General features: G+C 45.2%; 1 protein-coding gene across 1 annotated transcript in view; it reads left to right on the top strand.

Annotated features, from left to right (window-relative positions):
• Positions 1 to 1,259: 1,259 nt before the first annotated feature.
• PTCH1 (patched 1) overlaps positions 1,260 to 23,831 on the top strand; it is a 92,755-nt gene continuing 70,183 nt past the window's right edge. The window contains exons 1-2 of the mRNA XM_033164665.1: positions 1,260 to 1,444; positions 3,149 to 3,341. The gene's annotated coding sequence lies outside the window, so the exon portion shown is untranslated. The remainder of the gene's footprint in view (positions 1,445 to 3,148; positions 3,342 to 23,831) is intronic.

Here is a 23,831-nt window from a genome sequence, read left to right on the forward strand (position 1 = left end):
TTTCCTTCTGCTTAACACACACACACTTTCGTGAAAAGAAAAAAGGAGGAGGGGAAAAAAAGAGAGAAATGAGTGGAGTGAGCGAGAGAGAGAAAAAAAAGAGAGAAGCATTCCTTAATGGAAGTATTGCATGCAAAGAAGGCTGGCTCTCTTTACGGCTCCCCTGAAGTTGGAGATGCACACACAAGGGTTGCCTGCCTGGGTGGTCTCTCTACTTTGGTGAGCTGTTGCTAAGCAGCTAATAATAGTCATGTTTGCTGAGTAATTTCTGCCCTCGTCGAGCCAATCGCAGCCCAGAAACCCAAGCCATCTGACAGCCCCAGGGGCGGGATTTCAGTTCTCTCTCTCTCGCCCCCCCTTCCCCGCTCTCTCCCCTCTCCCTTTCACCCCTCCTCCTCCTCCTCTTTATCCAAATGGAGAGAGTGCCTTCTCCCCCCCCACCTCCTCCCCCCCTCCTTCATCTCATCTATTGAAGCAAGGGAGCTGCTGCTTGCTGCTGCTGCATACACGCAGAGGAAGAAAGAGCGAGAGACACACGCATCTCGAGGAGAGGGGGAGCCCGGGGAGATCTTAAGAGACAGCGCTGCACCCCAGACAGAATGATACAGCCCACCGAGACGGAGGAGAAGCCGCAGCAGCAGCAGCAGCACCGCCGCCGCCGCCGCCGCCACCAGCGCTGAGATCAAGGCTCCCTTCAAGCCCCCTTTTTGCTTCGGCGAGAAGAAAAAAAGAGACCGGAGGGGGAGTCTGGCTTTTCTTCCCGCGGCCGAACGGTGAGAGGAGCCTGGAGAGCAATCGCAGCCCGAGAGGACGAGGCGGGGGGAAGGCGAGCCCGCCGAGAGTGCCTGGCCCCGCTCACCCTCGCACACTGGATGTGGGTCGCGGCGGCGGCGGCGGCGGCGACCTCCGGATCCTCACGAAATGTTGCAATGGAAGGATCGGGGTCTGACTCGCCGGGAGCAGCTAGAGCAGCAACTTCAGCAGCAGCAGCAGCAGGAGCCAACGCGGTATGAAGAAGTGGTCTGTCAGCAGCAGCAGAGCGTCGCCCCCGAGCCAGCCCACCCCCGGTCCCGCTGGATCGTCCCGGAGCAGCAGCAGCAGCAGCAGCAGCGCGCTGGGGGGAACCGCGCGGGACGCAGCCCCTGGGTCGCCAAAACAACAGCAGCGGCTGCGGCAGCGGCAGCCCCGGCTGTGCGGCGGCAACATGGCCTCAGCTGTTAATGCCTCCGAGCCGGAGAACAGCAGCGGCGGCGGTGGTGGCGGCGATGGAGGAGGCGGCGGCGGCGGCAGCGGCTGCTGCAGAGAGCCGGATCAGCCGGGGAGAAGCGGCAGCAGGAGGCGGAGGAGGACCGGCGGGAACAGACGCGCCGCGCCTCCCGATCCGGAATATCTGCAGCGGCCGAGCTACTGTGATGCAGGCTTCGCCTTGGAGCAGATAGCGAAGGTGCTCGGGCTTCCTCGCCGGAATTTCCTTTTCTCCGAAAGGGGTGGTGGTGGTTGAAAGGGAAGAGTCGCCAATAAAACACTGGGAGAATGTTAGTTATGCATGTGTGCAAGGAAGGGGGTGTGTGGGTGTCCGCGGCTCCTTAGTGGCAGAGAGAGTGAGAGGGAGTCCTCCTTTTTTTTCCCCTCCAGCCTCGAAGCCACTTTTTGCTGGTGTGTGTGTTTGTGCTTTGCACATCTCTAATTAAAGTTACCCGGGATGATTTCTCGTGTTTCCCTCCCATCCTCCTTGGTGATCGCTGAGTCTTTTCTCTCTCCCCCCCCCCCCCCGCTTTCACATCTCTTTCCTTTCCTTCCCTTCGGATTTAATTATTTTCTGTCCAAGCCCTGTAAAAGTTTCAGAGAAGAAAAAAAACAATTCTAATACTTTACATTCCTACCTAACCTCCCCCCCCCAGCCCCCTTCACACACACACACACACACACACACAGGCTTTGCTTTTATTCTCCGGGTTAAGTTTCCATAGCAAAGAAATCTCACCGAATGTCGTGTTTCACCTCCAGCGGCAAGAGAGCAGAGTGAAAGTTGTAAACAAATTGCTACCTTAAATCTCCCCGGTTCTGGTCAAAGATTGCGCGCACGCTCTCTAGTTTCGCCTTGAGACTCGCGGAGAGGAGCGATTCTGGAAAAGGGAATTTTGCAGGGATTACCGAAGGCGAAGGGGGCGGGGAGTTCAAAGTGAACAGCATCCCCCCGGCCCGATCGTTTCATTTCAGTGAGCAGATTATTATTATTTTTAAAGGCTTTTTGGTGGGGGTGGGGGTGGTGGGGTGGTGGAAGCAAGAAATCCATGTGGCTGCCCTCTTCCGTTCACAAATATTGTCGTAACTTTACAGATGGCTGCTCTGCTTCCTAATTCAGATCACACAGCGTCTCCAAACCGTATGGAAATGAATAACTCTTATTAGATTGTGATGTTAAGTGCGCTGTGGACCACGTGGGCCGAGAGTTCACTACGAAGTGGGGGACTTAAGAGCCGGGGAAGGCAAGGAATGAATGAATGATGGCAACAATTTGTGATTAAGTAGACTCCTCTTGCCACCCACCCACCCCATAAAAGCTCCTCAGGACGGGACAGGGAAATGTTCTTTCTCTCTCCCACCCCCCACCCCATTACTTGACAGGTCTGTTGAAAATCACATGCTCCATGTCGATTTACCGGCATTATTATTATTATTATTATTCAATAGGAGTGGCTTTTTTAGGGAGAAGGCAGCTTTAGATAAGGGAGTGTGTACATTTATACATTTCCAGCTGTGATGTAATCCAGAAGTCTGAACTGATTTATGAACAGGGGTAGTTATCAGCTAAAAAGAAGCCCCACCTCACAATGTATTTTGTTTTATACGTGATCAACTGTGTATATTTGTGTGTGTGTGTGTGTGTGTGTGTGTGTGGAAATATTTTGTAGAGGTGACTGCCTGATACCTTGGCCTGTCAAGTTACTGTCACATTGTGAGGCTTGAAAAAAAATGCTTATTGTTTTGTGTGGGTATATTATGTTCTTTATTGGCAATAATTCACCACACTCTGTGTGTGTGTGTGTGTGTGTGTGTGTGTGTACGCACACAAACACACACTCTGTGTACTGTATGTGATTCTCCACAGGCCCTTCATTGACAAAACCTTTCCTTGACTTTACAGGGAAAGGCTACTGGAAGAAAATCACCACTGTGGCTGAGAGCGAAGTTTCAGAGACTGTTATTTAAACTGGGCTGTTACATTCAGAAAAACTGTGGGAAATTTTTGGTGGTCGGCCTTCTGATATTCGGGGCTTTTGCTGTGGGATTAAGAGCAGCCAATCTCGAAACCAATGTGGAGGAGCTCTGGGTAGAAGGTAAGGTTTGATCCGTAGCCTTATGGCTTCCCCCACCCCCCACCCCGCTGAAATTGAAGTTTATATTTTTTGGAGAGGGGTGTGTGTGGGTTTCTTCCTCTCACCAAGGGGGGAATAGTTCGTTGTTCAGCCCTTGCTGGCTGCAGGCCAGATGGACTGTACACAAGTTGTAATCTATTCTGGAGGGTAATGTTTTGGGAGGTGCAAATGGAGGGGGAGCGGGGAGGGGGGGTCTACAGTGTGTGGTAAAAAAGGAGAGAGAGAGAAGGGAGACTCGCTGGGTACCCCTACAAGTCTGCAACAATCTCCTTCTGTCTCTGCCTGTGTGTCCTGCGAGGAGGAGATCATGGTGTTAGGGCAGGGGGTTGGTTGTGTGAGTTGACTATTTCTTTCCTCTCAAGTGCATGAAAGGAAAGTCTGTCTGGAAAGCAGCCCACCCCTCCGCCATTTTGTGTGTGTGTGTGTGTGTCCTTAGCAGCAGCAGCAGCAGCAGGAACAGGAGGAACGTGATCAGCACAGCTCAGTAGGGCTATGCTTGTGTGTGGTCCTGTTTTTTTGGACAGCTTTCAGCTTTGAGGGGGAAAAAACATTTGTCTCAAGGTAAAAAAAAATAAATGGAAAAGTGAAGCACAGACTGGAACGTAGGTTGGAATGTTTGCAAAGCAGATTACTGATCTCCGGTGTGGGGAGGGGGGGAAGTTAAGGGGGGGGGGGTTGTTGTTTTTAAAGGCAATGATTTTTTTTAAAAAAACAAGATATACTTCTTAATGTTAGTTGTTGGAACATCTGCTTTTTGAACAATGTGGAAAATGTGTGTCTGTATATATGTAATTTATCTGATTTTCCTGAGTGGCATTTGATTAATGGATTGGTTGGTGTTTTGGATGCCCTTATTCACTGAAGGTTTCCATTGCTGGTTTTTTTGTTTGTTTGCTTTAAAAGGGATGCTTTCCTCAGAGTTACCCCAAACCTAGGTATTTGGTGCAAATAACATTTTTTCTTTAAAAAGAAAACCATGTTGAGAAGAAAGCCTATAGACTAAGCAGTTTATTCAGAAACAGGTTTGTCTTGAGCTTCATTCCCAAGCGAGAGTGCAGCCCTGTTTTGGGTAAAATAGTTCTGACTTGGTGAGTAGATGCACTGTGGCAGGCCTGGTGTTTAATACTAATACAACTAAAATAATTGGTGAAGGAGTTTCTGGCTTACATTTGGTAATGTGGTGGCCTTTAGAATAACCATGGCTATATTCATGTTCAGAAAACAGTGACTGATTCAGTTAATTCTTCCCACTCATCATCCTACCTCAGATAAAGGAAGGAAGCCTGACTTGAAGAGTGAGGAGATGAGAAATGAAGTGTACTTTTACAGCAGTGGTGGCCCTCGAGATATTGCTGGACTCCAAATCCCATCTGCCCCAGCTAGCATGCCCAATGGTCAGAGACGATGGGTCCAGCAAGATATGGTGGGCAACTTATACCCAAATCCTGTTTTATTGATTCCATTGCCAAACATACTGCTGTCTTTAGCAGGAACAACCTAAGAGCCTTTAGAAAACAAATCTTAATGGTTGTGGAATTTCAAACATAAGGAAATTTTAATTGTATGTTCATGTAGTGTTAACTGCAGTGTAGTACAGCGCCTGTTTCCTTATAATAAGTGATGCACAGTGACTATAGCCAGTTCTAGAAATAATAACTTGGGACCTAACTACACATCACACTAACAAAGTGAATAGCAATCATGTAATGGGATTTCTAAAATTAAAACTTTGATGTGTTTATAGGGATTTACCTCAGGAATGCAGTCCATGGAGAAGGAGGCTCAAATCTTGCCTTCCCAGCTACAATATCAGTGAAAAATGTTTTCCTCTCCCACATTTAGCATTGCGTATCTCGTTGAGGCCAATGAGAGCTTTTTTTCTTACATTGATCACCACACAAGGGGGTAACTTTCACTTAAACCTCCCTTCCCCATATGCTGTGTTCCTGATGACGGGTGTGTGTGTGCTACATTCAGTTTTTAATTTAAAAGGAAACAATGTGATTGTGAACAGCTTACTTGTGGGATAGGACATCGATTTATTGCATTTATATCCCACACGCGTGGTTCTCCCCCCTCCTCATTCAATCCCACAATACAGTAGCCCTGAGAGGTAGGTTAGGCTGAGAGGCAGTGACTGGCCCATGGTCACCCAGTGAGCTTCATGGCCGAGTGGGGATTTGAACCTTGGCCTCCTAGATCCTAGCCTGACGCTCTAAACCACTACACCACAATACAACAGTTAGGACTTCCTATTTTCTTCAATATCCTATAACCAACACAATCCTGGGTATATGAAGGCAGGCAGTGAATAAAGTTGACTTACCAGGCATGGCCAAACTTGGCCCTCTAGCTGTTTCGGGACTACAACTCCCATCATCCCCAGCTAACAGGACCAGTGGTCAGGGATGATGGGAACTGTAGTCCCAAAACAGCTGGAGGGCCAAATTTGGCCAAGCACATGTTTGCGTGGACAGAATGCATGAACACACTGGAACATAGGAAGCTAACCAGGCTTCCTCAACTTCAGCCCTTCAGATTTTTTTGGCCTACAACTCCCATGATCCCTAGCTAGCAGGACCAGTAATCTGGGGGATGATGGGAATTGTAGTCTCAAAACATCTGGGGGGTCTGAGGTTGAGGAAGCCTGGCTAAGACCATTGGTCCATCGACTTGAGTATTGTCAATTTTCCCTCGGAGTGACTCTCCAGGATTTCAGAAAGGACTTTCTCAGGGATTGTCGTTTTTTGCTTGCCAAGCCTATATTGTACCACCGAGCTACACCTCATCCATTTTGGTAAACACATGGGTGTGTGTGTGTGTCTTACTGGGCCTATGTGTTTAAAGGGGTTGGAGACATAATGGACATAACATTTGGGAGCTCTGTGAACACGAGAAATGACTTCCCAAATGAGCTCTGTTGTGACTGGTGCTTTTAACTTTTTCGGATATTATCTGGAGATAAGGATGAGTAAGGAGGTGTCCAAGATTGCAGGTGATACCAAATTATTCAGGGTGGTGAAAGCCCAAGCAGACTATGAAGGTCTCTAAAACAATCCCTCCAAACTTGGTGAATAGGCAGAAAAATGCCAAAAGCAGTTCAATATAAGTAAGTGTAAAGTGATTCACCTCGAAGCAAATAATCTTGACACGGCATATATATTGGCATATATGCTGATGGAGTCTGAACTTGAAGTAGTCAACCAGCAAATAGATTAATAGGAATTGAGGAAATCAACCCTGTGAGTTGTGACTGTGAAAAGGCAAATTCCATTTAGGAGATCACTAGCGAAGAGATCAGAAACAAAACTGTCAACATTGGAATGTCCTTATACAAATCTATGATGTAGCCAAATGTGTTGGAATATTCTGTACTGTTCTGGCTGCCACAACCCCGAAAGGATATTGCACAGCTAGAGAAAAAGCAGAAAAGGGCTATGAAAATGATCGGGGCACCAACCCTTTGAGGGGAAGCTACAATACTTTGAGATTTTCAGTTGAGGAAAATAGTTGCTAATGTGGGGGTATGGTATAGGGTGATGAAATTGGACATGGCGTGAAGCAAGTGATAAAGAGAAGTTTCTTTCCTTCTCTCATAATACTACGACTTGCGTTCATCCAGTGAAACTGACTGGCAGAAGATAAGAGCAGACAAAGTGAAGTATTGCTTCACATAACGCAGATCTAAATTGTGGCAGCGAATTTCATAAATGAACATGGCGAGGAGGCTGTTGGCCATGAAAGCCGTTTAGACAGATGAATGAAGGATGGGTCTATCAATGAATACTATTTTATTTATTTCATGTACTTATTTCATTTTTATACCTCCTTTCTGCCAAGGCAGCCAAGGCAGTTAAAAAATTAAAAAAAATTGTTGTTGTTGTTCAGTCGTTCAGTCGTGTCCGACTCTTCGTGACCCCATGGACCAGAGCACGCCAGGCACTGCCTCTCGCAGTTTGGCCAAACTCATGTTAGTAGTTTCAAGAACACTGTCCAACCATCTCATCCTCTGTCGTCCCCTTCTCCTTGTGCCCTCCATCTTTCCCAACATCAGGGTCTTTTCTAGGGAGTCTTCTCTTCTCTCTCAGGCCAGCTGACGGTCTCTTTAGGAGTTGATGGCGTAAGTTCGCTGTGGCCCTGCTTCACTCACTTCAGGGCACAGGGCAGGATGGATAGAGGGGGGGAACTGCCCCAAGGTTCCTCTCAGACTTCCTGAGGGTTATTGTGTTCATGCCCTCCTTGGAGTATTCCAGAAGCATTTGGTTGGCCACTGCGAGGAGCAAGATACTGGACTAGACAGCCCTGATCTGGTGGAACACTTCTTCGGTGTTGCGCTGTGTAAGCCTATGCCTTGATCAAAATGGTGCTTTTGTAGTCTCTGCTTTTCTTTGGGAGTCCTTCAGTGGAGCCTATACAGTCAGTCAGTTCGTTTAGTTCTTCGTTTGCAGCACGTGAATATCCACAACTTTTGACCAAATGTTGAAAAATTCTGTTTCCAGCTATTTTAGGCTGTGGGCCTGAACTCATTTGCATGTTCATAAATCTAGTTGACTGCAATTGGGCTTACAAGAATGCACATGGATTTAGGTCTGAAGTCGTCTTGTCTTGGCTGACACACATAATCTATCCTCCATGATTGATGGCCCCATCTCTTACCACCTACTTCTCCTGACAGTTTAATGCCTGCAACCTCCTGATTACTGCAGTGACAATTCCTCCGTGATTGAATGCATAATATAAATATTACTCCTGGGAGAAGAACAAAAAAATATATGATATAAAGTAACTGCTTCGTTTGCCACTGTTCTGACTTCCTTTTATGTTACTGAGGGAAGAATCTCTCCCCAACCCATCCTGGCTTTCTACTATCAAAGCTAAATGAAGTTGACCTCAACATATTTTTGTTTGTTATCTAATACACTTAAGCACTGCATTTTATGCAGTTTATTAAATCTCAATATGGCACCCAATATAAAAATTGTAACTCTTAAATTTAGACATTCATATGTTTCTAACAGGGTTAATTAAAACAAGCAGGCACTTTAGCTTTTTAAATTGGCTCTCGTTCCTTTTATCCCACTGAGCCATATAGGCAGCAACAGCAAAATGTCTGGTGGCATTGTCCTCAGCAAAGAGTACTATATAAATATTATGGCCATGAACAGGACTGATATGCAAATAAACTAGATGAGTAGCAGTTGCATATTTCCATGGGTAAAAGTATAAACAGAAGAGAGTACCAAATGAAAAACACAGTGGGAGACACTAGCTTGAAAAATCTGGTTCTTTCATTGTGTAAGTCAGAAATGGGGAACGTAGGGTGGCTGTAGGGCTGCCACCTTTGGTCTGGCAAAATAAAGGGCAGGCTGGGCAAATTATGGGACAGGTCAGGAGGAGCAATTGGGAGGCTAAAAATTACTTTACCTGTGCAGAAATGATTTCAAAGCAATCCATTATAATGGATCATGGGGGTTACTGTCTTTTCCAAGCCCACCCCCTTTGGTACAAGCTACCATATAACTTGTTTTGGAGATGCTCTCAATTGCCCCTTCCCAGAGTGTGGTTAATTATAATGTAATATGAAGGAAGATAATGTCGGTATGAAAATAAAAGAATGAGATGTCCGTTTTCTACACAGTACTGTGGTATAACTGTACAGTGGTACCTCAGGTTACAAACTCCACTAACCTGGAAGTAGTTACCCTGGGTTGCGAACTTTGCCCCAGGATGAGAACGGAAATCGTGCCGGCAGCGGGAGGCCCCATTAGCGAAAGCGCACCTCAGGTTAAGAACGGACCTCCGGAACGAATTAAGTTCGTAACCCGAGGTACCACTGTAGTAGAATTGGACTAAAGCTGAATACAGCAAGCCCGCAACTTATGCGCATTTAACTTGTGTGTGTTCAGCTTTATGCATGTGGCAAATTTAAAAAATAAAATAAAAGGGGGAGGGAGGATGAGGTTCCAGGAAAATGAGACAGTATTGACAATCCCATCCGCCATTGAACCCAATGGGTTTTGACAGTGCTTTTTCCTGGGGGTACGCATACCCCTAAACATTTTGTGAATCTAAGTTTGGCCTCATTGAGGACCAGTATTTCAATATGAATAGGAAAATGAGAGTACCCCTAAACATTTTATATATATATATATATATAAAGCACTGGGTTTTGACTATATGTATTTTTGGCATTAAGCTTCATATCCACGGAACATAACTCCTCACTTAAATTGTGGGCTTACTGTATTGAGAATCACTTAGGACAGGCATGGCCAAACTTGGCCCTCCAGCTGTTTCGGGACTACAGCTCCCATCATCCCTAGCTAACAGGACCAGTGGTCAGGGATGATGGGAATTGTAGTCCCGAAACAGCTGAAGGGCCAAGTTTGGCCATGCCTGACTTAGGATGATTTCACACATTACAGGATGGGGGGAATAGGCAGGAGACATCAGTGCACATGGTTTCATTGTGTGCACCATTCAAAGGGTGGGAGGAACTCTAGTGCATGGGCCCCAGATTATTTCGTCAAGGGAGAAAGGGCAAGTTACTCCTTTGCACATTGCGCCAGAAGTCTGAAAAGAGGAAACATAACCTCTGCTTCTTTCCCCTTTGCTTCTGTATAGTGTGCAGCGCTTGTCTTTGAAAGGCTTGGTTAGACCTTAACAAAAGAGTGCTGTGTTCATGGGGTCGCCAAAAGGATGGACTTTTAAAATTTCCTGCTGTTGGGTGAAGTAGGGATTCTGATCCAATAATTGTGTGAGGTTGTGTACATTAATTGTTCCAAGCATATAGAGCAGGGGTCCCCAAACTTACCCGGCCTTGGGCCGGTTCTTCCGGCGCCGATTGTGTGGAGGGCGGGGGAAGGCGTGCACTCACTTTTTCTGGTGCACTTCCAGGGCGGGACGGCACTGGAAATAGCTTGTGCACGTGCGCACGGGCCTCCGCAGATCCGAAAGTGCACCGGAAATGACGTTTTGCGCATGCACAAAAGCTATTTCTGTCGCCGTGCCAACCTGGAGATGGGCAACTGCACCGTGCCGCGGTGGGGGTCGTCGGTGGCCTCACAATTGGCTCGCTCAGGCTGCATCCAGCCTGCGGGCCTTAGTTTGGAGATGTCTTCCCTCCTCAAAGACACGATAGCGTCTCTGAAACTTACGGGACTGTTCAAGTTAATGGTCCCATCCTATGCGTGTTAACTCTGAAGAAATTCTCATTGGTTTCCGCGGGACTTCACTCCCAAGGGAGTGTGCAGAGAATTTTGCTTTAGATGGTGTAGATTGGTGTCCTTGAGCCACTTTCTTCTAAACTGTTCAGCAGCTGGTTTCATTGGAGTGATATAGGGGCCATGTTTGAACGTAATGGTTCAGCTGGCTTCTGTTCTGGGGCAAAGATTTTTGCCATGTTCCTCCTCCCCGGTTCTTCTTGCTCGGTAAACAGTGGCAACTAAGCCAAGGTTTGTTTTATTTAGCATGTTGTCTGAATCCGGGATTGTGGATAAACTCATCCTCCTATTCTTGACTACAGATTGTGTTTAAAGAGGCAACAGTTTAACCACAATCCCAGGTTTGGACACCACATTGAGCCAGACCGAGGATTAGCTGCCGAACCGTGCTGATCTAATGGAATTAGGGAAGAGCAAGGCAGGTGTGAGCTGCCCTCTGGGAGCCTACATGTTTGTGCCGTACCTGTAATCCATAGCTAGCTTACCATGATATGGGAACCAGGCCAGAGTCTGAGAATTTCATAATTCCTTTGCCCTACCAGCCTTCCTTGATCCATCCCATCACCACAGCTTCATCTCTCCTCTCTTCCCGCCTCATCTCTTTCTTTTGGGACCTCTAAACTGGAGAGAGTACATTCAGGGTAGCAGCTTCTTTCCCTCCTCTCTCTTTTCATGGTTGAAAGTTTGAATATGCTGAACAATATTGGCCAAATAAGGTGAATACTTCAAATGACTTAAAATAGATGTCCCTGGCTGTTGGCAATAAAGACACTTTATTTTTTGTTGTTAAAGCTTTTTGAAAATTATTGCCTCTCTAGAAATTGTCAGTATTTATATTAGGGACCAGTCTGTTTCATGTAATGTCTGTTGGAATACTAGGGAAGGCGGTGTCAGAAGATACCGTGTCCTTGAAGCCTACTGCAAGTGAAACATAAACTTACAAAATCCCAATTCAAACTTCATTGTGAGAATAAAAGTTTGAATGAGTTTTAAGATCATCCAGACTCCAAAGTGAAGTCTGTTTAAAGCTATTAGAGTTGAAATATTTATATAAGGGTTGCAAAGACCCACCTGGTGGGCAAGTTCTCAGAAGAAGAAAAAGGAGGCGGGGAAATCGGAGACCAAAACGAAGCAGTTCTCAAAATCATTCTTGTAATGTCCTTTTCTTACTTTCCAGTTTGTGCTAACACACTTGGACTTTTGTAAACCTACTGGTACTGAGTGGCTTTCTCCTGAATCACTTCTTGGCAGTGTCTTGGATGGAATATATACATATACATAATATTTGTTTATATAATATTTTAAGGTACCCCTTTCTTGATCTTAAAGCTGCCACTCTGAATATTTAATTCCTCCTCTATATCTCCCAAGCTTGCATTTAGGTCCAGCTGCAATCCTAAACTAGGGAGTGATCCCCGCTGGACATAGCAGGAGGGCCTCCTTTTAAGTAAACATGCAGAGGATTGCAATGTCGCTGTCACACTTTGTAGCTCCTCTTTCATGGGTGGGGGACATTTGGCTCTCCAGATGTTGGTGAACTGCAACTCCCATCATCCCTTAATAGTAACCATGCTGCATAGGGCTGGTGAGAATTGTGAGTTCAATAAGATCTGGAGGCCCACAGGGCCCCTCAGCCCTGTCCGAATCCAACATATTACAGTGCTCTTCCACATTGATGCCTGGTCTTTTGTCCCCCAACCTGCATGAGAGAGGGTGCCTGATTGGACGCTCCCTCAAAGCCTGGAGCCAGCACTGCTTAAGAGAAATGGTCTTCCCACGTTGAAAGCATGAAAATAGATGTGCTCAAAACCCACCTGTATGATATTGGGAATTGCCTGTTAAAATGTATCGACTCTTAAGGTGCTTAAATGCCTATTGCAAAAAAAAAGCTGGATAAAAGATTGTCACCTGTGATCAGAAACAATATGTCTATGTCGGTGTCCAATAATGGGTAGGAACGTGCCCTACTTTAAAGGGGACTGTTCCCTAATTTAAAGTGCTGTTGGAGGACAACCCTCTATTTAAAGGGATGTCCAGCTCAAATTGTCCATGCGGGTGGTGCTGTGGTCTAAACCACTGAGCCTAGAGCTTGCTGATCGGAAGGTCGGCGGTTCGAATCCCCGCAACGGGGTGAGCTCCCGTTGCTCGGTCCCAGCTTCTGCCAACCTAGCAGTTCGAAAGCACATCAAAGTGCAAGTAGATAAATAGGTACTGCTCCAGCGGGAAGGTAAACGGCATTTCCATGCGCTGCTCTGGTTCGCCAGAAGCGGCTTAGTCATGCTGGCCACATGACCCGGAAGCTGTCTGCAGACAAAGCTGCCCTGCCGGCCTATAGAGCGAGATGAGCACCGCAACCCCAGAGTCGTCTGCGACTGGACCTTACGGTCAGGGGTACCTTTACCTTTACCCAGTCCAAATTAAAATATAAAAACTCTAAGAAGGAAGGTCATGAGACCTTGACGTTGCCTGTCAGCATCACTGAGCTGACACAGAAGTCCCCTGGTCACAGTCTTTCTCATTATGGCAAGAAGTACTGTATTTCTATTTAAATTATAGTGATTTTTTTTCTAGTTTTGCAGCTATACATATCAATTAGCACATGCAAATGAAACCCTCTTTTTGTGTGTTTTGTCTTTGGCATTGCATAAGAGTTTGCCCTGTAGCTACAGAAAAAGAAGTGTGGTAAAGCTGTCCAGGGAGGAAAGGTTCCCCACTACTGATCTAGAATGACTTCTAAGAAAAAATAAATGCGTCCTAGCTACAGTTAATTGGTGTACATGCTAAATTGGTGCATGTGCTGTCTCTTGTAGCTAAGTGATGGGTGTAATAATAGATGCTAATGTATGCATTTTATTCTAGACTAGTCATTGAATTTTCTTATTTTGGAATATCAGGCAAATATCTATCTTCAAAGGACTGAAACCAATCTGGGAGCTAAGATAAGCAGGAGAGGACTTGTTAACAATACCACCTAGAGATTTGTGGGGTGTGCAAAAGGGCCTTTTCTGTGGTGGCACCCAGACTCCAAAACTCCCTGCCTTTCAGATGTGTACCTGGTGCCAATTCTGTAGATTTACAGGGCATGCTAAGGAGCACCTTTTTGTTCAACCTTTTGGGGAATTCTGATTGTTTACCCTTCGAAAGTAATTCTACATTGTCTCTGTGTTAGTGACCCTTGGGTTGTTTTTAAAATTAGTATTAGTTGTAACATGGCTCTTTCCTGCTTTGTAACCTGCCCAAGGACCTCTTTGGTGATGGGTGGGCAATACAAAGGTTTAATAAATAAAAATGAGAAACTGGTGCCGCACCCTTAAGCATTGGGCTGCTTAGCAATTGCAACATTTAATGGAGGTTGGAGTCGGTAACTTAGCGGGAGGCGTGAAAGAGGGATGGGTGAGATTCTGTGCGCATTTGTGCCCCACAGTGAACTTGTACCAGTTTTAGATACATCTAGGTAAGTTTATATTAGAGCTGTTGGTAGGGCAAGACCAAGGGAATACTTTATGTTGTTCTTTTATCTTTGGCTGCTAACCATTTGTCCCAATGATTCTGGAGTAGCTGAGCCTGACATACAAAGTTTGGAAATGGCTTACAACTGATATGTGCTCTTTGATTTCAGAAAGGTATATTTCATTATTCTGCTGTGAATGGAATATTTTGGGTCTTCTTTTACGTGAATTAGCTCTGCTAACATCCAATCAGATATGTGGATGTAATTAAGTTTATTGCTAAATTACGATAACAGATTCATTTGTACCAAGGGTAGCTAACATTGTACCCTCCAGCTCTTAATAGACTAAAACTCAAGTTATTACTGACGATTGGCCATGCTAGCTGAGGCTTATGAGAGTTGGAGTCTCAATATACAGAGGGCACCATGTTGACTGTAGCATTTTGTAGCTTACCCATTTGGTTTTCTTCACACTCTTTACGCAATGCAGGGATGATGGCAGACTTGGCTCTAAGAGTGGAGAAGACTGTGGTATTTTTTTCCTAAGCGTTGCCAACTTCCAGTTGTAACAGGAATTTTTACACAAATATTTCAACTAATTTACTGGGTTTGATTGCATGTTAAGGTATCAGATTTGATGCAATGCCCTCTTGGCTGTGAGTCCTGGGAGACCTGCTCCCTGCCTTGCAGGCCTTTTTCCACCTGGCCTGGGAGGGAGGGGCCCTGACTGACTCCAGCTACAAAAGCTGAGGCTGCTGAGCAGACTCATGGGCTAGGGTGTTGTTTGGTGTGTTGTTGTTGTTTTTTGCTGGAGGGGGTTGTCGCTGTTGGTATCTTTATTTTAGATCTGATAATTGATGTGGGAATTGTTTGGTTTGGTTGCGTATTTTTTGATGTTTTTATTTATTGATTATGACTACTTTTGTTATGTTTCAGTTATGTCTTTTTTCCATGTTGTAAACGGCCTTGAGCATGGCTGGAACTGTGGAAAGGCAGCATACAAATAGAATTATGTATGTATGGAAACGGTACATTGTGTTGCCAGAGAGAATCCTTCATAATCTAATAGGGTAATAATCCTGGTTTACAAGAGCATAGTTTATTAAAGCTGTTCACAGATGATGCGGAAGTAAAATTTCACAGGATGTAAAGCACCAAGCCCTTGGGTGCTTCCGGTGTGATCAGTGGCACCTCTACTACACTTCATAATAATAATAATAATAATTTATTATTTATACCCCGCCCATCTGGCTGGGTTTCCCCAGTCACTCTGGAAGCTCTCCCAAAATGAGAGCGACCACAAGGTGTATCATGGCAAAAACGATGCCTGCAAAATAAGCTTCCAAATGAGCAAAACAGCAAAATAATCATAATAATAATCTAGCCACTCTGGGCGGCTCCCAGCAGAATAGTAAAAACACAACAAAACATCAAACATTAAAAATTCTAAAAGTCAGATAGTTGTTTATTTCCTTGACATCTGATGGGAGGGTGTTCCACAGGGCAGGCGCCACTACCGAGAAGGCCCTCTGCCTGGTTCCCTGTGACCTCACTTCTTGCTGTGAGAGAACCGCCAGAAGGCCCTCGGAGCTGGACCTCAGTGTCCGGGCTGAACGATGGGGGTGGAGACGCTGCTTCAGGTATACTGAGCCGAGGCTGTTTAGGCCCTAGGGCTTTAAAGGTCAGTACCAAAACTTTGAATTGTGCTCGGAAACATACTGGGAGCCAATGTAGGTCTTTCAGGACCAGTGTTACACAAGTTACTGAACCGTCTTAATGACGGAGAAGCCAACTCCTTCTTTGGGATAAAGCAGCTTACCTGTCAGCAGCTGCTCTGTACCTCTGCATCACCTTCTCTCACTGGTGCCTTTTAAATTACCAGTGCATGTATACAGGAGTATGCAGAGTACAGTCATACCTCGGGTTGCGATCGCTGTGGGTTACGTCTTTTCGGGTTGCGCTCTGCGCCGAACCCGGAAGTACCGGAACGGGTTACTTCCAGGTTTCGGCGCATGCGCAGAAGCACTAAATCGTGCTTTGCGCATACCCAGAAGCATCGAATCGCGACCCGCGCAGACGCGGCGCTGTGGGTTGCAAACATGCCTCCCGCACAAATCACGTTTGCAATCCGAGTGTCCACTGTATAGGCAAATGGGTATCGGCATACTGCAGCAGAGGAGAGGGTATATTTTACAGTTTGACCAGTGTAGAAGACTTGGATGATAAGAGATGATGTTCAGGCTGTCTGGGTTGGGAAAAGGAAAACAGTTTTGGCTTGCAAGGGTATATATTGCAGTGCAAGCAAGGGCATGTGAGAAGAGATGCAAGGAGTTCTGGCAGAGGAAAGTGAGGTGGAGGTGGACCTGGAGAGGTGATTTCGGGGCAAGATGTGAAAGTCAAGAAATTAGGGTTAAGCGTCATTTTTAGGAACTGATCACTGATCTTTCCGCTGTTCCCACTAGTGGTGTTTTGGATTAAAAAATGAGGTCCCAGTACTCCTATATTGATAAAAGTGCTGCAGGTGCCAGCACAAAATGGCTGCAATGGGCAGCAAATAATAATAATAATAATAATAATAATAATAATAATAATAATAATAAATAAAGGCCCCAATACTTGGTACCGGTGAGCACTGTCAGAAAATTAAAGCCTTAGCCTATGCCATTTTATCTGTGGCTTCTGTTTAGTGTAGAGTTATGGCTTTCTGGGAGATGTGAAGGCCCATGTTGATTTGTGTTCCAAGTTCTGAGCTGCTCTGTATAAAATCAAGCTCTCAGGTTCTCCCATTCTCATTTTCTTCCTTTTGGCCGAAGTGGATGAAATTTACAGTCAGGAGTCTCTCCAGAGTAGGTCATGTCTGCCAAATTGCAGATAAATTGGTACAGGGGGCTTTTTGTGGGGAAATTAAAGGGGATTCGTTTTCCTCCTTAATCCTTGATGGGAAAGGCATAGGGCTCGTTGTAATTAAGGGGGCAGAGTGGTGTGTATTCTTAATTGAACTTGTTTAAAAACTTTGCAGCTTCACACCAGTCTTTCTGTTTGGTGGCTGTGTCCCCTGATAGGATTTTACAGCTCCAATAGGCCCGAGGAGCTCTGCAATTGGTTTTATTTCAAAGCAGAGCAAATGAAGTTTTTAACGTAAAGCAGATCAGTGGAAGATTTTTATTTATTTATTTTTAACAAAAGGAACAACAACGCAAAGCTCTTCAGTTCTCCACAGGCAACGTTTTGCATATCTTCAGTGTCCTTGGACATTGAGAAACATAGAGGTATACTGGAAACATAGAGTTTTATTGTACAGAAAATAGCAGAACAGAGTGACTCAAGGCTTTGTGAAGGCCGTTACCTGAGTCAACCTCCAAGTGCTATGGTCAACCTCCAAGTGCTCCTGTCCTTCTTACAGGCTTCCCATAGCCACCTGGTTGGACCTATGAGATGGGCCTTTGGTGTGATCCAGCAGAGCTGTTCTTATGTTCACTTGCACTGGCACCAGCCTGCGTTTTCTGGTGGTGATTTTAATGGATCAGTTACTTTACCACTTTGAGCTTCTGTTACAGGAAAGCAGTTAACAGTGGGAGTTAAACTGCAAGATGATATGGGGGCTATCATTTAAACTGAACAAGTTGCCCTGCTTTTGTTTTCAGTGTCTAGTGTTCTGTGGTTCATTTCTGGAACAGATTGGGTAATGCAGATCCACGCACTGATGTCCTTTTCCTGAAATGTATGCATAGTTGATTACGAGACAGAGAAAAGTAGCATTGCCTTCACCTCTGTTTTCTCTGCTGCTGGGTTTGATTCTTGCGTTCGACAGGATGTTTGCAGAAAAAGATTGAGAGGGGCACTTTTGAATTGCACTGTTTGCTACAGAAGTGGTTCTATCCTTCAGGGCTCTGTAGCTACAGAGCAGTTTTTTGCCCAGGACAGATGTCATGAACTTACTCCTCCAAACCATAGTTTGTAGTTCCAGAACATTCTGTTAGCTTGTTTCCTCCCGCCAGCACTTTCTGGTTTTCTCTAACCTGTTTCAATTTTCTTCACACTTTGCCTTGCCTCCAATTCATGGTTTCTAAGCATGGTTTGAAATGGGATTACAAACTATGCTCCCGTTCTTTGTTGCTAAGGCACTGACGGTAGTTTGCTATTTTGGATGACGGCAAACTATGGTTAGTGAAAACCTGAAAAGTATAGGAGGGCATCCACGGGTGTCAAAGGGTAGGAGGGATAATGTGAACCTGCAGCTTGTTTCCAAGCCTTCATGCCATGATTTTGAGGCTCAAGTTCCATTGTGAGATCTACACTGTAACCCTAACCCTGTCCACTCAGAAGTAAGTTGTATTGAATTCACTGGGACTTGCTCTCAGGTAAGTGCAGCTAGGATTGCAGCCTCTTTTAAAGCTTTGTTCCATCAACCTTGAGTCCCTGGATGTTGTTGGACTACAACTCCCATCATCCCTGACCATTGGGCTAAGCTTGCTTGGAGATTATGAGAGTTGTAGTCCAACGAGTTCTGGCGTCTTAAAGTTTTAGATGGCTATAGCAGCTGGTTATTATCTGATTCTGGAGCTTATTTAATGACATAAGATCTGCTTGGTTGACTTCTCTCTTTCCATGGAGTGGTCTTCTGTCTCATGGATTCACCCACAGAGGCTCATGAAAAACATCTTGTTTGCCAACCCTACCAGCCTCACCCTCATGCGTCCTCTCCCTTGACACCTACTATCACTGAACGTTGTGTTTGGTGGCATCAGAGATTATGGTACCTCTCTGTTTATTCCTGCTAGTATATTTGACCAGCAGGTTTGAAAGTGCAACTGGATCCTTTGGTTATGTGCTCAACTGTTAAGAGACTCCAAAATATGACAACTTCCAGATGTCTGAACTGACTGATCCTTTTGTTTAGATTATGCTCCAAAGCTGATGCCTAGATTAGTGCTGGCTGGATGAAGCTATGGGAGATTTGTCTGGTTTTCACAATGCCATGTTTATATTTCATATGGATTTCTCCTTCAAAGCTGACCTTTCTGTGACCTGCTAAAACCATGTCCACTAGGATGCCAGCTTTAATGTGCCCACAACAGCTTCCCTACCCCTGTGCATCTTGGGGTAGATTGTGAGTTCATAGTCTGAGGTATATTGCTTGCTTCATAGATATGAGTTGAATTTCTAAATTCTTGCCCATCCCATTGAGATTATGTGGCTACAGAAACTTTCTGGTCTTTGGGTTCCACATTGCCCCCAGATGCTGACAACCTCCCCATTTTACAAGTGCCTTACAGATAATACAACACTGCATTTTATTGCAAAATCCCATCTTAAAAACTTAGGAAATGCTAAAACATCTGGATATTTAAAATCTAATTATCTGATAGAACAGATTTGCTGGTAAAATAGGCTATCAGAGACTCTCAGGTGGTACATAGTGAATTCAGCCTTTTCACTGAATTCAGGTACATAGTAGATTTATATAATGGAGTGGTGGATGAAACTCATGGTCAGCTTTACCTTCTTCTTTTGATTATACCTTTTTACATTGAGCAACATACTATCATATCTACTTTGTGTGCCAGCACACAAGTAGTTTTACTGGCAAAGTTTATCCAAGTGTCTTCCGACCTAGACCCAATACAGACTTGAAACCAATGGGCTTAAGCAGGCCTAAATCTATGTTGGAGTTAGGTCTCTTTGCTGAGGCACTGGATTTATATGCTACTTTTGTATGCCAAGTGTAGGACACATCCTGTTCCAAACAGAGGACACTGTCCAGAGAGAAAGTTGCGTATTTTGAAGTCTAATTGATTTCCATGGATGACTTAAACAGATGCTTAAATATCCACTGAAATGAGACTTAATTTTGTAAAATAATAATAATTATGTATTGTGCTCTGTGTTTGTTTGTTTTAGCAGACAGGTCTTCTCCATGTCAATCACTCTTCATTAGTTTTGATAGGAAGTATGAGATCGAATTTAGGAGAAAGCAGGAGCTGATTAGAGATGCAGAGAGCTGAAGGTGATCTGTCTCAAGGGGATCTGCTGAGTCGAAAAGAGCATACTGGTCTTTTTTATTTATCTAAGTGAGCATTCCAGTTTTTCTTATAGGGGGTGGGGTTGGTAACTTCAAAAAGTATTAGCGTTTTGCGTATTGAAACAGATATATCAGAGAGGACAGGTGCAGGGAACCTACCATGGTGGTAGCTGTGTTGCAGATTTATTGATCCAGTGCCGCCTTTCAAACCTTTACAAAAACAAGCTCCCCTCTCCCCACAATGGATACCCAAGCAGGTATCCACAAGTAGAAGCAGATGTTTTCAAGTTGCATATTTAGTGGCACACACCCAAATACTTCTAAGCCCTTCTTCATTCATTGATGATTTAAAAAAAAAAAAAATCCCTGAAAGAAACTTATTCTCCCTTTCCACCCTTTGTTTACTGAACCAGCATATTTGTGCTTCTTCGGTCAATAATCAGAAGTGAAGTGCGGCACATCAGGAATGAGCACTGTTAAGTCAACTCGTTGGGTTCCCCCCCCCTCCCCTTAAATCATTGCTTAAGGGCTTCTGGCCTCTAACTCAGGAATCCTGCCCAAAAATGCCAGATGTATTACACAGTCGAGTCTTGCAATGTAAACAGTGCTCTGTGCCATGACACCAGGGTGGTCCATCTCCTTAAAAAAAAAGTTGTAGTGTTGTTTTGAGTTCTTGGCTGCACAGCTAGATTTCTGGAGCTGCAAAAGCCCAGATAAATTAATACTTTGGACTGGCAAGGAGTACTGACTGAAACCGAGATGCTGGAAAGCAAAACGTGGGACCGATTGTGCTCAGTTAATTAAAAAAAAAAAAAGGAAAAGATTTTTTTTAAAGAACAATTAAATATAAATTTAACTGCTTACAGTTGTAAAGACAGAGCAGAAATGTGTGTTATCCTAGCATATCAATGCAGTGACACGTAATAAGTGGGTGTAAACAGCGCAATCGTTTTGGTGCTACTTTATGTGGTGGGGATGAGCATGCAGTATATGCATTTAAGCCCTTATTATGTGTCCCTAACACCCCATTCCGCCCTCGAAAGACAGGCTTTTGCTTGCACCAGTTAAAACATAAAACAGAGCACTGTTGGATCAGGCCAGAGGCCTTTCTAGCCCACCATTCTGTTTTCCACAGTGGCCTATCAGATGCTTCTTAGGAATCCAAACATCATGACATGAGGGCAATCACCCTCACCTGCTGTTGTTCCCCAGCAACTGGTATCTGGAGGCTGAGTACATCTGAATCTGCAACCTGCATATCTCTTATATGATTGGTAGACATCGATAATCCTTATCCACCATTAATCTGTCCAATCCCCTTTAAAAACCTTCTAAATTGGTTTTAAAATTATGATGAACCCATGTAAAATTCTAAAAAAATAATCCAAATAAGAGAAACAGCAGTACTGTGAATTACCGGTACCGTGCGCTGCTCTGGTTCGCCAGAAGCGGCTTTGTCATGCTGGCCACGTGACCCGGAAGCTGTACGCCGGCTCCCTCGGCCAGTAAAGTGAGATGAGCACCGAAACCCCAAAGTCATCCATGACTGAACCTAATGGTCAGGGGTCCCTTTACCTTTACCTTTAGGTCTAAACCACTGAGCCTCTTGGGCTTGCCGATCCAAAGGTCGGCGGCTCGAATCCCAGCGACAAGGTGAGCTCCCGTTGCTCGGTCTCAGCTCCTGCCCACCTAGCAGTTTGAAAGCATGCCAAAAAGTGCAAGTAGATAAATAGGTACCATTCTGGCAGGAAGGTAAACGTAGTTTCCGTGCGCTGCTCTGGTTTCGGCAGAAGCGGCTTAGTCATGCTGGCCACATGACCCGGAAAAAGTGTCTGCAGACAAACATTGGCTGTCTCAGCCAGTAAAGTGAGATGAGCGCCGCAACCCCAGAGTCGTCTGCGACTGGACTTAACTGTCAGGGTTCCTTTACCTTTACCTTTTTTACTAGGAGATAGCCCAAAGGCTGGGGATTTGGGGACTGTTAGAGTCATGGGATTCCTCATTCACAGAATGAGAAACCTTGGGTGGATTACTCTCACCACCTGGAATTAATTAAAATATTTGTGCCTAAAAGGTGCAAGGAAGACTTATCGCTTCCAAGGTGGGCAAAAGTTTGAAGGAAAGCAATGAGCAGGCACCACCAAATCCACTGGCCAAGGAGGAGTATCTCCAGCCTTCTGGAAGACCCCTCTGCTGAAAGCTTAATTTCCAATGCATTTTTCCAATGCAAGAGAGGCTGCTACAGTTTCTTTCCTCTTCCATTCCCTGCACAAATAAAAGAACTGGCTCTGAAGCTATCACAGTCCCACACCACACAGGGCAAGAAAAGCCAAGGTTGTGCCCTCGAGACGAAAGACTTCATCAGGCAAGGCCTCCTTCTACCTGCCTTGCCCCACCCTCTAGTCTCTTGCTTCTCAGTTTGTATTATTTTATGTACTGTGGCTTGCTGTTGTTTTATTGATTATAGTTTGGAAATTATTTATTGTAACTGTTGAGTGGATTTCTGTTTAACTTTTATATGTTGATATATAACCCAGTGTAGCAGCTGTGCCTCACCTGGGGAACCACTTCTGTTTCAGCATCTCCTTCCAGGCATTGTCAATGGTCAGAGACAATAGGCATTGTAGCCCAACGACACTTATAATTTTATTTATTTAAAAAAATTACATCCCGCTTTTTAGGAGGCAACTCCTCAAAAAGCAGCAGACAAATTGAAAAATCGCCAGAACCAAAACATTTTTTTTTTTAAATTTAAGATGTTAAATTAAATACAAAGCATCACACTTGTTTCCTTGGTTTTGGGCCTGGAAGGAAGGTCAAAGGCTGCATTTAATTGGGCAACTTGGTAAACAGGGTAGGTGATGCAGCACTGGAACAATATGCTTCACATGCCTCATCCCAGTCTAGAGTAGTAACCTTCAAGCTTTTCAGACCTGGGTTGAGCTCCTTAACCCAAACATGTGTTTGCGAAGTCTTTTTTATTTTTATTTATTTACCATAGATTTGTTTGGTGCTAAGTGTTGCAACCCACCTGGGATCAGGCCACCATCAGGTCCCAATGCTCTATAGCAGGCATGTCCAACTCCCAAGAGACTGTGATCTACTCCCAGTATATATAAAAATTGGCAGTGATCTACCCATTGTCATTGGAGGGAGGAGGAGCATGCATGGGGTGGGTGGATTGCCTAGAGTTGTTGAGCTTTTTTGGGGGGAGGATTGCACAGAGTTTTTTATCTTTCCCCCTGTAATGTTTTGTACACGATGAGGATCCTGTGATCTACCAGGATCAGCTAGGGATCTACCGGTAGATCCAGGGCTGTCTTTAGCAGATGCGGCGCCGGGGTGCAAATATCCACTCCGCACCCCCAAATTACAACGGATAGTGGGGGACGGGGAAGCTGCGTGCTGCCAGCCATTTGGGGGAGGTATGCAACTCTTCCCCATGCCACTGCGGGAGAGCAATCCCCGCAGAGGCTTGGGAGGGAAGCTGCGTGCCCGCCAGCCATATATTTAGCGGGGCGCAGCTTGCATCCTAAGCCTCTGCAGGGATCGCTCTCCCAAGAGGCTTCGGAAGGAAGCTGCATGCCCGCCAGCCATATAGTCGGTGGGGCGCAGCTGGCAGGCGTGCAGGGAAAGGGGAGACCGCCTGCAAAGCTACACAGCTCCACCACATGCTGGGGCGCCCCTGAGAGGCCGGCGCCCTGCCGCAACGAACCACTAAACCATATGGGAAAGACGGCTCTGGGTAGATCGTG

The sequence above is a fragment of the Lacerta agilis genome, chromosome 11 (genome assembly GCF_009819535.1).
Source record: "Lacerta agilis isolate rLacAgi1 chromosome 11, rLacAgi1.pri, whole genome shotgun sequence".
In the NCBI taxonomy this organism is placed as follows: Eukaryota; Metazoa; Chordata; class Lepidosauria; order Squamata; family Lacertidae; genus Lacerta; species Lacerta agilis.